Raw genomic sequence first — 13,591 nt, forward strand, 5'->3', positions numbered from 1 at the left:
TCCAAGATCTGTCCTCCAGCTCTCTCTCCAAGCTCTTCTCCCCCTCTCTCCTCCCCCTCATTTCCTGTGTCTCGTTGCTTTATTTGGAACTTTACACCAAGTTGAGACAGGATGCTTAGAATAAGTATCACAATACAATGCCCAGATTGAATCCAGAGAGTGGTTGTGGGGAGGGGAGAAATTAACTTTTGAATGAACATAGGTAAGGTGTATATATTTCAAAAGAACATTATACCAACAGCAGAGCTCACAGAGACTGAAGTAGGATACATAGGGTCTTTAGCAGGTTCTTTGAGTTTATGTTATTACTGACACATTGATGTTTTTGTAGGATTACTAACAGTACCAAAGAGTGTATCTCTGACTGTTTTGCCTGCTCTTGAGACTCTTTTCCTCCTATTGGGCTGCCTTGTCCAGTCTCAATATAAATGCTTTGTCTTATCTTACTGTATTGTTTTGTCCTGTTTGTCTGTAGTCTCTTGAAAGCCTGCTCTTCTTTTTTTAATTAAATTTTTATACTTTTTATTAACTACAGTTTATTTACTTTATATCCCAGCTGTAGCCCCCTCTCTCCTCCTATGAAGAAGAAACAGAGAGGGAGTGGATATAGGACAGAGAAGTGAGGAGAGTTGCTAGGAATTAATGGAGGAGAAACCATGATTGGAATATATTCTATGAGAGAATCTATTTTCAATTAAAAAAAAGTTTTTAAAGAAATAATTTAAGAATGTGTTAATGAACTAAATAAACACTTCTGAACAGAAACTCAAATGTCCAGTAAACATTCTAAAGAGCGTTGTACACAATTCACCATCAGAGAAAGACGTATTCAAACTACACTGTGAGTTTATAGAAACCCTGTTCAGAATCAATATTAGGTTAATGAATGGAATTAAATGCTTGATAAATTTATGCTAAGAGCAGTGCTCATCCACTGTCAATGGGAGTAAAACTTGGTAGAGTTATTTTGACAAAAAGTATGGAGGTTTCCTCAGAAGAAACTGGAAAGAACTACCATATAAACCAAATATTCATATATCTCTTCCAAGGGACACTGAGTCCCCACAGAGAGAAACTTGCACATACTTGTACGTATAAGCTTATTACTGAATATATTCACAATAGCTGATTAATAAACACAGCCTAAGTACCCACCAACAGAAAAATTAACAGAGTATAGTATATGCACACAGTGAAGATGTTTTTAGTTAGAAAGAAAAGTGAAAGGGAAAAAAAACGGAAATTATTAAGCAAAGTATTTCAGGGTCAGACAAATACCACAAGTTTTTTCTCATATGAGAATTCTATACTTTAGTTTTTATACATGTATATATTTGGTTGATAGACCATGTTATTAGAGAGGGAAACTTTATGTTATGAAAGACATATTAGAAAGGATAAAAATAAAACACCCCAATCCTCATACATGGATTCTATATTTTAATTTATACACACACACACACACATTTATTTGGTTGATATGTCATGATAACACAGAGAGAAATGGTGGGCTATGAATGCCATGTTAGAAAGAGAAAAAGTAAAACAATAGCATATAACATGGGAGCTGAAAGGATGCTAGGGTGGGATGGAAGGGAGTAGCAGGATGAGGGACTGGGGCTGCAAGAAACAAAAAGAGGACCAACATAAGTTTGTATGAAAGTCTTGTAATGAATCCCAATGCATGGTATATTTCTGTTGCTCTGTAGCTCTTTCTGTAGGGTCTAGACACCTTGGGCTTTTCCCTGGTCATGTTTTTACATCTTTGGTGTTCTATTTGGTCAGATTTTGTTTAAGCAGCCATGGTGGTGATACTTTATGGGTATACCTCTGCCATACTAGGGGGCACAATCTCAAAGCAGTCCATGTTCTACTGCCCTTCACAATGTTATATGATTAGATAGATAGATAGATAGATAGATAGATAGATAGATAGATAGATATACACAATGATTTTATATATATGAAATCATCCATGCATATTTGTCAGATAACCTCACCTTGCAAAACAAATACAATAAATTTATACTTGAGGGTGAAAGTTTCATTTTCTGATAGGTGTTATCCTAGACTTGCAGCACTGTTAATGGAATGAGCTCATCCCAAGAGCTTTACCTTAGTGGATGACTAAAGAAATAGGATACGGACACACAGAGCCACTTGTGGATGGCACGGTGTTATCTTCAGACTTTTAATCCTGAGACTTCAGGTCTTTGTGTCGTTTGAGCTTCCCCTGGGGCGCCATTGTTGCATTACTTTGCCCTTATGCCTGGGGTCTACCTAAGGCTCTCCATCCTTCTTCCTTTAACACCTCTGTTCTGTGTTAATCCAGGAAAATAGAACAGTCATTTTTAATCTGAAAATTCTGGTTCTAGAGACACGGCTGAGATGTTAAGGGAGAAAACTGGTCTTACAAAAGAGTCCATTTTAGTTCCCAGACCTACATCAGGCAGCTCAAAACTTCCTGCAGCTTAAACTCCATGGTCCAACACCCTCTTCTGGTCATCACAGCATCTACACAGATGCTGCTGAGACTGGGGTATCTATGTAGACCAAGGAGAAATTATCAGCCCTTGGGAATAAAGGAAAATTTATTTTTTTTGTTGTTGTTTTGTTTTCATTTCTTTCTAACCAACCTAATGCATGCCTGGTGAGCATCCTTAATTATTGTCAGAGGTTGCTTTTTTGCCTTTTCTCTTTCAAGGTGGCATGCGTTAACACTGTAAAACACACATACACATAAACAGAAATAAATATGAATCATAAACATTATTCTGGTTTCAAAACCATTCTTTAAAAATCAAATTTTAATTTAATATCTTCTTTTTTAATATCTTATTTTTTCTTAAACATAAAAAGTACTGAAAGTCCTAATAGAGTTTCACCTAGTGTAAGATAAGAAAAATAAATAAAATTTTCAATTTAAACAATATTAGAAAAAGTAAGGAATATTCTCTTATTGATAAAATGCTATATGTGAGGTCTTTTGTGGTGACAGATGTAAAAAAATTAAATAATCAAATACTTCAGCAGTATTTTCTCATTTGTATAAATAAGCCTAAAAGAAAAACCCCCTAGAACTAAAACAAATAATAAGAAAAACATTGAATGTATTGAGCATTTTTAAAATATTTACACACTTGGGGATTTCTTTTTACAATGCTCTCCACGCTAAATTACTTTCTTCAAGTAACTTAATGAGTGTTGACACATATCCAAACATTCAATGGTATAAATTTTGTTTACATTTGCAGGTATGTAGAGGACAGTGTTCAATTGTCTTCATATCCATGTACATATAAGGATGGGAACAACATAATGGAGCATCTATGGTCAAACTATAGTATTTCCTATCAGTGTGAACAAAAACATTGGTTCATTTAAAATCAGAAACGCTATAAAACTAACGTAACATGTAGGATTTACAAAATTCATTAAAGTGCATTTACTGGAAAAGTAAGTATTCTTTGAAAAGGCTGTCACTCTGTGCCTTACATTGCCAGGGACATAAGGTTGGAGGCATTTCATGCACAATTCCTTTGTTTCAGTGAAGCATCCATAAGAACACTTTTTCTCTGAAATAAAAACTAATCAAGATACTTACTCTTAACTGCCTGAAAATCATGATATAAGGTAAAATATTTCTGTAGAATTATTAGAATGTTACTGGGACCTGAGAATGCAGCAGAAAGCATAACTGAGAGAGTTTCTACATCCGAAAACAAAGGAGAAAGAATAAATTCTCACAAATGTATATATAGGATTTTAGAAAAAGCCGACATAGATGTTACAGTTGAAAAACTGTCTGAAATTTAGGAATTAGTATTTGCTTCAAACTAATGAATTTATCAGAGAGCTATAAAACAGCAAAAGTATAAAAAGTTTGTAGAAAAGATCACAAAATAAAAATAAGCTAAAAAAACCTTGAAACTAACTGGAGAAAAACATTTTGACTTTAGCATCCAGTATTATATGTTTACAGTAAAAACAAAACAAATTCAGTGAACAGGCACACTGTTTTTCAAAATAGTGTTTTGAGGCTATGTGAGCTGTCACAGACCTTTTTTTAAATTATTTATTTTTTAATTACAGTTTATTCACATTGAATCCCAGCTGTAGCCTCTCCCTCATCCCCTTGCAATCCCACCCCCCTTTCTTCTCCTTCTCTTATGCCCCTCCTCCAGTCCACTGATAGGGAAGGAACACCTCTCCTTTCATCTGACCCTAGCTTATCAGGTCTCATCAGGACTGGTTACATTGTCTTCCTTTGTAGTATGGTAAGGCTGTCACCCCCTCAGAGGGTAGTGATCAAAGAGCCAGCCTCTGAGTTAATGCCAGAGACCTTCCCTATTCCCATTACTAGGGAACCCTCTTGGACACTGAGGCGCCATGGGCTACATCTGTGCAGGGATTCTAGGTTATCTCCATGCATGGTCCTTGGTTGGAGTATCAGTGTCAGAAAAGATCCCTTTGCCCAGATATTTTGGTTCTGTTGCTCTCTTTGTGGAGTTCCTGTCCCTTCCAGGTCTTTCAGTCTCCCCGTTCTTTCATAAGACTCCCTGACCTCTGCCCAAAGTTTGGCAATGAGTCCCAACACCTGCTTTAATACCCTGCTGGGTAGAATCTTTCAGAGGTCCTCTGTAGTAGGTGTTGGTTCTGTTGTCTGTCTCTTTCAATGTCCATCCTGTTTGCCTTTCTGAATTAAGATTGATCCTCTTACCCAGGGACCTCCTTCTTGCTTACCTTCTTTAGTCGTAAAAATTTTAGTATGATTATCCTATATTATATGCCTAATATTCACTTATAAGTGAGCATATACCCTGTATGTCTTTCTGCTTCTAGGATACCTCATTCAAGATGATCTTCTCTAGTTCCCACCATTTTCCTGCAAATCTCGTGATTTCCTTGTTTTTATTTGCTGAGTAGTATTCCATTGTGTAAATGTACCACATCTGGGTTGTTTCCAGGTTCTGGCTATTACAAATAAAGCTGTTGCAAACATGGTTGAGCAAATGACCTTGTTGTGTACTTGAACATCTTTTAGCTACATGCCTAGGAGTGGTATAGCTGGATCTTGAGGTAGCACTGTTCCTAAATATCTGAGAAAGTGCCAGATTGATTTCCAAAGTGGTTGTACAAGTTTACATTCCCACCAACAATGGAGGAGGGTTCCCCTTTCTCCACAACCTCTCCAGCATGTGTTGTCACTTGAGATTTTGATCTTAGCCATTCTGATGGGTGTAAGGTAAAATCTCAGAGTCATTTTGATTTACATTTCCCTGATAGCTAAGAATGCTAAGCATTTTTATTAAATTTTTATTTTTTATATTAATTATAGTTTCTTCACATGGTATCCCAGCTGTAGCGCCTTCCCTCACTCCCTCCCAATCACACCCTCCCTCCCTCATCTCCTCTCATGCTCTTCTCCAATTCCACTGATAGGGGAGGTCCTCCACCCCTTCCATCTGACCCTAGCTTATCAGGTCTCATCAGGAGAGCCTGAAAATGGATCTTGTTTGGAAGTAGAGTATTTGCAGAATGAATTTAGCAGGCTATGATGGCTGTGCCCTGCATAAAGAGGAAATCATCTAATTATAAGAAGGAAATAAGTGAAATTTAATATAATTTTATTATTTCATGTTTAGGTACACTTCTTGAAATCAGTGAAAATAAATAATGACAAACTTTAGAAGACAGAAAAAAGTAAACATTTGAGCAATATTTTAAATAGGTAAAATTTCATAGTGCATATGACAAATCAAAATTATTACAGTGTGACTGAATAGCCAATAGAGCATGATAATAATATGTAAAGTAAACTGATAGTTAAGAGGTTTATTTATGAACATATGAATATAGTTAGTTACTATATAATATTTAATACTATAGAGTAAATTTATTTTAATATGCTAAAATGTGACCAAAGCCATGTTTATTTGTAATTCCATGTGCCAATGGAATTAGTATTTTCACAACACATTTAATATTTAATATAGTTTTGCTTAGTTAATAGAAAGCAAAATGAATCAATGTCAATTTTACTGTTCTAATATTATGTCTTCAATAGTAATGAATAATTAGAATTCTGTTTTTCTAAATCACATCAATTATGCTAAAAGTGATGTATCCATAATGCTTCTAAACAAAAAAAAATAGTTATTTTCAAAAATAAAATTAATTTCATAGATAATCAAATCAAATACTTCCACTCCTCAGTGCTTATATAGAAATTATGTATAAAATGAACAGGGAACGCCGGTCTATTTGAAAGTAGCATTGACACATCGGATGTTTGACAAAGGCCTTACTGTTTATAAGGACGGTGGTTTCTGGAAAACATTATGGAGTTTCATGATGTGCCTTCATCTCTTTAGTTACAGTTTTATCTCTAATCCCTGCCACTGGGGCAAGGCTCCCTTAGAAGCAGTCCTACCTTGCATCATCCTCCACTCCCAGGAGCACCGGGATTTTATCTTTGCCTTTTAGAAAGCAGGAAGCTAAGCTAGAACAAAGGCTCCTACTACATTTTCACACCCGTGCTGTGAGGCCCACAATCACTCTTAACTCCAAATCCAGAGACAGGGCCTCACTTTCTGTTTTCTGCCACATACATGCACACCTCATACAGATTCACAGGCACTTAAATACACATAATCATAAAAAATTTATTTCCAAAATATGTAGTTAATGTACTTTATGCTGTATTTTTCAAGTTAAATATTTTCAATAATTTTAATCATATAAATTAAATACAATATACCTAATCTTTAGGTGACAAGGGAGATAAAACATGGCTCTATGTCACCTGAAGAGAAGACATTAAGACATACACACCCCTACGGTAGCATAGGTGCATGTCATAGCATGCTAGCAGACTGGTTTTTTAAAAACTGTTTCAGCAGCAAAATCCAGACTTCATCATAGGAATAGCAATGTGTACTTTGACATATTTCTAATATAAATTTAGTGAGCTTTAACTGAAACGTGGACGTAAAAAAGTTCACTAGAATCCATTTAAACTGGAGGCAGTGATATTTAATGAATTAAGTCAGACTCAGAAGAAAAAAACATCATATTTCCCCCACATTCATTGTTCCTGTGTTGTATATAATTATACAATCATAGTTTGCACATGAATGTAAGAGCAAAACTGACTGGAGCAGTAGTAGAGAACAGTGAAATATGAGAGAGTGAGAAAATAGGATTAAGTATAGAGACAATGTGCTACACATATGATACAGTTATATGACCACCACATAAAACGAATAATACCTCAATGGAAAGAGATGAAACAAATAAAAATTAATCTGAATCAATATAAGTGAAAGAATTGTTTTGTCACCTACATTTTTTTTTTATTTTTAGTGCATTCTTAATCAGTACTTTAAATTTAAATGTGAGTTTGAGCAATAAAATTAAGGGAATCTCAAAATTTCCAAGGCATAACGGTATTTTTTAAAATTTAGTGTGTAGCATAATTTGTTATTTTAAAATATTTTGCACATTAATCAGTTCTGGGTTTTTGTTAGTCTAATATACCAAAAAATGCTTCTCAGATAAAGAAGGTCGAGAGATGTACTAATTTGTGGCTATAACCATAAATCTTTTTTTTTCTTTTTTTTAATTTTATTTTTTTTCTTATCAGTTACATTCTATTAACTCTGTATCCCAGCCGTGTCCCACTCTCTCATTCCCTCCCAATCCCACCTTCCTTCCCTCATCTCCTCCCTGCCCCTTTCCAAGTCCACTGATAGAGGGGACCTCCTACTCATTTATCCGATCCGGTTTTACAGGTATCTTCAGGACTGGCTTCCAAGCCCTCCTCTGTGGCCTAACAGGACTGCTCCTCCCTTGGGGGGTGGGGAGGTCAGAGAGCCAGTCATTGAGTTCCTGTTAGAACTAGTCCTTGTTCCCCTTACTATGGGAAACCAATTGGTTACTGAGCTACCACAGGCTACATCCGAGCAGAGGTTCTAGGTTATATCCATACATGTTCCTTGGTTGCATGTCAGTCTCAGAAAAGACCCTGTGCCCAGATATATTTGGTCCTTGTGGAGCTCCTATCCTTTCCATGTCATACTAACCCCCCTTCTTTCATATGATTCCCTGTACTCTGCCGAAGGTTTGGTCATGAGTCTTTGTATCTGCTTTGAAAACACTGCTAGTTAGAGTCTTTCAGATGTGCTCAGTAGACTCCTGTCATACGTTCAATGTACATCCCATCTGTCTTTCAACACGAGGATTGATCATCTTACCCCATGTCTGCTCTCTTGATTATCTTTTTTAGGTGTATAGATTTCATTATGTTTGTCATATCTTATAGGTCTATATAAGCGAGTATATACCGTGTTTGTCTTTCTCCTTCTGGGATATTTCACTCAGAATGATCTTTTCTAGATCCCACCATTTGCTTGAAAATTTCATGATTTCCTCCTTTTTGATTGCTGAGTATTCCATTGTGTAAAAATACCACAATTTCTGTATCCATTCCTTCATTGATGGACATCTGGGTTGTTTCCAGGTTCATGCTATTACAAATAAAGCTGCTATAACATCGTTGAGCAAGTATCCCTTTTGTGTACTTGAGCAAATTTTGGGTATATACCTAGCAGTGGTATAGCTGGGTCTTGAGGAAGCACTATTCCTAATTGTCTGAGAAAGTGCCAGATAGATTTCCAAAGTGGTTGTATCAGTTTACATTCCCACCAGCAGTAGAGGAGGGTTCCCCTTTCTCCACAACCTCTCCAGCATGTGTTGTCCCTTGAGTTTTTCATCTTGGCCATTCTGATGGGTGTGAGGTTAAATCTCATGGTCATTTTGATTTGCATTTCCCCGATGGCTAATGAGGATGAGCATTTCTTTAAGTGTTTCTCTGCCATTCTATATTCCTCTACAGAGAATTCTCTGTTTAGCTCTGTTCCCCATTTTTTAATTGGATTACTTGGTTTGTTGCTTTTCAGCTTCTTTAGTTCTTTGTATATACTGAATATGAGTCCTCTGTCAGATTAAAGGTTAGTGAAGATACTTTCCCAATCTGTAGGCAGTCGTTTTGTTTTGATGATGGTGTCCTTTGCTTTACAGAAGCTTTTCAGTTTCATGAAGTCCCATTTATTGATTGTTGCTCTTAGAGCCTGTGCTGTTGGTGTTCTGTTCAGGAAGTTGTCTCCTGTGCCAGTGAGTTCTAGGATGTTCCCCAGTTTTTCTTCTAACAGATTTAGAGTGTCTGGTTTTATGTTGAGGTCTTTGATCCACTTGGACTTTAGTTTTGTTCAGGGTGATAAATATGGATCTATTTTTATTTTTCTGCATGTGGACATCCAGTTGGACCAGCACCATTTGTTGAAGATGCTGTCTTTTTTCCGTTGAATGGTTTTGGCTTCTTTGTCAAAAATCGAGTATTCATAGGTGTGTGGGTTTATTTCTGGGTCTTCTATTCGGTTCCATTGATCCTCCTTTCTGTTTTTATGCCAATACCATGCAGTTTTTATTACTATTGCTCTATAGTACAACTTGAGATCGGGGATAGAGATACCTCCAGATGATCTGTTGTTGTACAGGATTGTTTTGGAGATTCTGGGTTTTTTGTTTCTCCATATGAAGCTGAGAATCTTTTTTTCAAGGTCTGTAAAGAATTGAGTTGGTATTTTGATGGGAATTGTGTTGAATCTGTAGATTGCTTTTGCCAGGATGGCCATTTTCACAATGTTAATCCTACCAATCCATGAGCATGGGAGATCTTCCCATCTTCTGAGATCTTCAATTTCTTTCTTCAGAGACTTGAAGTTTTTCTCAAACAGGTCTTTCACTTGCTTGGTTAGTGTCACCCCAAGGTACTTTATGTTATTAGTGGCTATTGTGAAGGGTGTTGTTTCCCTAATTTCTTTCTTGGCCCTTTTGTCTTTGGTATACAGGAGGGCTTCTGATTTTTTTGAGTTGATTTTGTATCCTGCCACTTTGCTGAAGGTGTTTATCAGCTGGAGGAGTTCTCTGGTTGAATTTTGGGGGTCGCTCATGTATACTATCATATCGTCTACAAATAGTGACACTTTGACCTCTTCCTTTCTAATTTGTATCCCCTTGATCTCCTTTAGTTGTCTTATTGCTCTGGCTAGGACTTCAAGTACTATGTTGAAGAGGTATGGAGACAGTGGGGATCCTTGCCTTGTCCCTGATTTAAGTGGGATTGATTTAAGATTCTTTCCATTGAGTTTGATGTTGGCTATAGACTTGCTGTATATTGCCTTTACTATGTTTAGATATGTGCCTTGTATTCCTGATCTCTCCAAGACTTTAAACATGAATGGGTGTTGGACTTTGTCAAATGCTTTTTCAGCATCTAAGGAGATGATCATGCGATAACCATAAATCTTCATGAATCAATGTAACTGGGTACATTTAGACATTTAGCAAATAATAGTATTATCTTCTCCCCTAGGGTTTATGACTTGCGTAGCCACAGATTCTTAAACTTGATAATGGTGCCAGGTATGGGTTCCTTTCCTAGCTGTGAAACTATTACCAGCTTGAAGAAAGAGTCCATTCTTTTTTTAAGGGTAAACCCTCTTTATGTCAACCACATCTTAGTGGATGGACACAAAACAAAAGGTATGTGGCAGCACAAATTGAATTTTATTGTGTCTTACCTTTTAAAGATGACATGAAATTGGGTGGATAATTAAAGCAAGTAAGGTTTGAATCTGAAAGGACTATGAACAAATACATGGTATTAAATTATCCAGGAACTTACAAAATTATGGTGTAAATTTTGTAGTACAAACCTGACAATCATATGTCTTTATTGAGAAAGAGAAGTTTTGAAATAAAATTTATTGGTTTTAAGATTTTGAAAAATTATTTTATTGAACAAATATTTCTGATAAACAAAATTTTAATGTATCTAATTTATCTTCTTTTATCCAGAAAAAATGATACACATTTCTCTTCTCATTTTTTTCTATAAATTCAACAGCTATTTGACACCTAAAACCTGAATTATTATGTTTATAACATGAGTTTTGAAGTTTGTATACGTTGTAGAATGAATGAGTTAGGGAAACAATGTACACATTCACTCACAGATTTCTTAGAATGGTGAAAACACAATCTCCTTCTGACAAAATTCAAATATAAAAGCAATTCTATCAAGTGCAGTCAGCATGTTCAAAGTAGGTCTCTTAACTGTTGAACTATAAAATTGAAAATATGTTGTACTGACCAAAATTTCAATTTTTAATCTGCTGGCAGTAACTCACTGCACCTCTCTGGAATGCATGTCCTTCCAGTAATACACTGGTACCTTGCTGCCCCCGAGCTTTAAGAAGACAGATTCTCCATTGATGTTCAGACATTGTGAACTGCTGAGCAAGTATCTGTGGAGTAAGATGTTCAGTCTTTTGACATACACTAAGTAGTCATATCCCTTGCCCAGGTGGTATATATGTTTTATTATTCTTCATACTGCTTTCCGGAGTGGCTGGACCAGTTTGCCATCCCACCCACAGTAAATGAGGTTTTGTCTTTCTCCATAACCACCTCAGTATTTGTTGTCAGCCTAGCATATCAACTAAGTGGCATCCTGTAGTATTCATCCTGCAGTATTCAGGATGATTTTAGGCAGACATTCAATTTGCTGGGGAAAATTTAATCCATACATCTAGAGATGTAGTTGGGAGACAACGGACCTAGGAACTTATGTATACTAGTCCCTTATGTGATTCGTCTAGGACAGGTCAATGTTCTCTTCCTAAGCATTGCTGCTGCTGTCATTGTTGCCCTTATTCTTAAGAAAATAAGAAACACATTCAGGTGAGTGTTTGTCAAGATAAAAATTTTTTAGCAAGAATTTGTAATAGTAATCATTTATTTTTTCAGACTGCTTTCAATCTCTATATAGGTTCAGAAATTCTAATCAGAACGAATGTAGAGCAGGACAGGGTACTGGTTCTAGTGATTCACATCCCTATATGAAGATATTACTTGACTTGTTAGCAAGTGGAATGTTTAGTTGTAAACTTTTCTGAAAATACCTTTTGCTTTTGAAGAGACTGAACTTTTGCCAGACTTGCAGCAAAGATGACAATATGCCTTGACATCATTTAAAACTATGTACTCAATGTCCTACTGTGTACTCACCTTGGTTAAGTTTAACCCAACTTATATAAAACAATTTAACCTATTTGCTGTGCCTTGAATTTGCTATAATATCAGCTTTTATAGCCCAATCAAAATATGTAGTGTAATAAAATTTTATTTCCTCAGATGAAGGAATAAGAGCTGTACCCAAGCTTTACTAATACATGGCTAAGACTTAACACAGATCATTTCTATCTCTAGGGCTAGGCCTGGATACTTTTAATCACCATACAATCTAATTTTGTGCAAGCCTGGACGTTGAAGTCCTAAGCTTCCAGTCTCTGTCTGCTAACCTCAGCCTACTATATTTTCAGCCTCAGAGACTTACTTCTGAATAAGCTAACCCTTTCTAGTTCTTTCTGAACTCTGGCTGGCTGGCTCACCTCGGTTATTCTGGCTTAAAACTCCTCTGCAAGTGGGTACCCTAGTAAGGGGAACAGGGACTGTCTCTGACATGAACTTCAGTGGCTAACTCCTTGACCACCTCCCCTGGATGGGAGAGCAGCCTTGCCAGGCCACAGAAGATGACAATGCAGCCAGTCTGGATGAGAGTGGATAAGCTAAGGTCAGATGTAAGGGGAAGAGGACCTGCCTATCCGTGGACTTGGAGAGGGGCATTGGAGATGAGAGAGGGAGGGTAGGATTGGTAGGGGAAGAGGGAGGGGGCTACAGCTGGGATATAAAGTGAATAAACTGTAATTAATATAACAAATAAAAAACAAACAAACAAACAAACAAAACCTCCTCTGCAAGCTGAGAGGTTTCAAACTTGCCTCTTTCCATTTCCCACTCAATTGGTCTGCTTGGAAAAACTGCTTCTGAACTCAATGAACTGAACTGCACAAACTCCACTGCATCGAATGAACTGCAGTGAACTGTACTGGACTCACAAACGTTGCTGTACTGTCTCCCTGACCTCTTCTGCTTTCTCTCTGAGCTGCTCTTAAGTAGCTTTTCCTGTCTGTTCTTCTGTTACAGTTGGGTGTAACCTATCTCTGACTCACTCTGTCAAATCTTTCTCCGATTCATCACTTTGCTTGCCCCTCAATTAGATAACACTGTTTGGAAGTAAAGGTAGGTAGTGAAGTTGTGATTGTATTCCAGCCAGCAGGATCAAATGTATGTCATGTCTATATTTCCTCCAGAAGGACTAAAGTGTTTCCTAAGTGATTGTCTAAATTCAGCTGGATCATCTAGACATAGGTCTTTGGATGTGATCCCTTGCCAGAGCAGCCATGTTACTGGAGTAAAATCCCTGTACAGTGTAGCTTTAATCTATAACAATGGTCTTCTCCATGACTCCAACTCAGAAAATATTTCTGTATTTTTAAAATTTTATTTATTTATTTTATTTTTATTTTTTAAGTAACTTACAGTTTATTCACTTTGTATCCCAGCTGTAGCCCCCTCCCTAATCCTCTCCCAACCCCACCCTCCCTCCCTCCTTCTCCTTCCTTGC

This window comes from Psammomys obesus, unplaced genomic scaffold, assembly GCF_907164565.1.
Source record: "Psammomys obesus unplaced genomic scaffold, mPsaObe1.curated_primary_1811, whole genome shotgun sequence".
NCBI classification, from domain to species: Eukaryota; Metazoa; Chordata; class Mammalia; order Rodentia; family Muridae; genus Psammomys; species Psammomys obesus.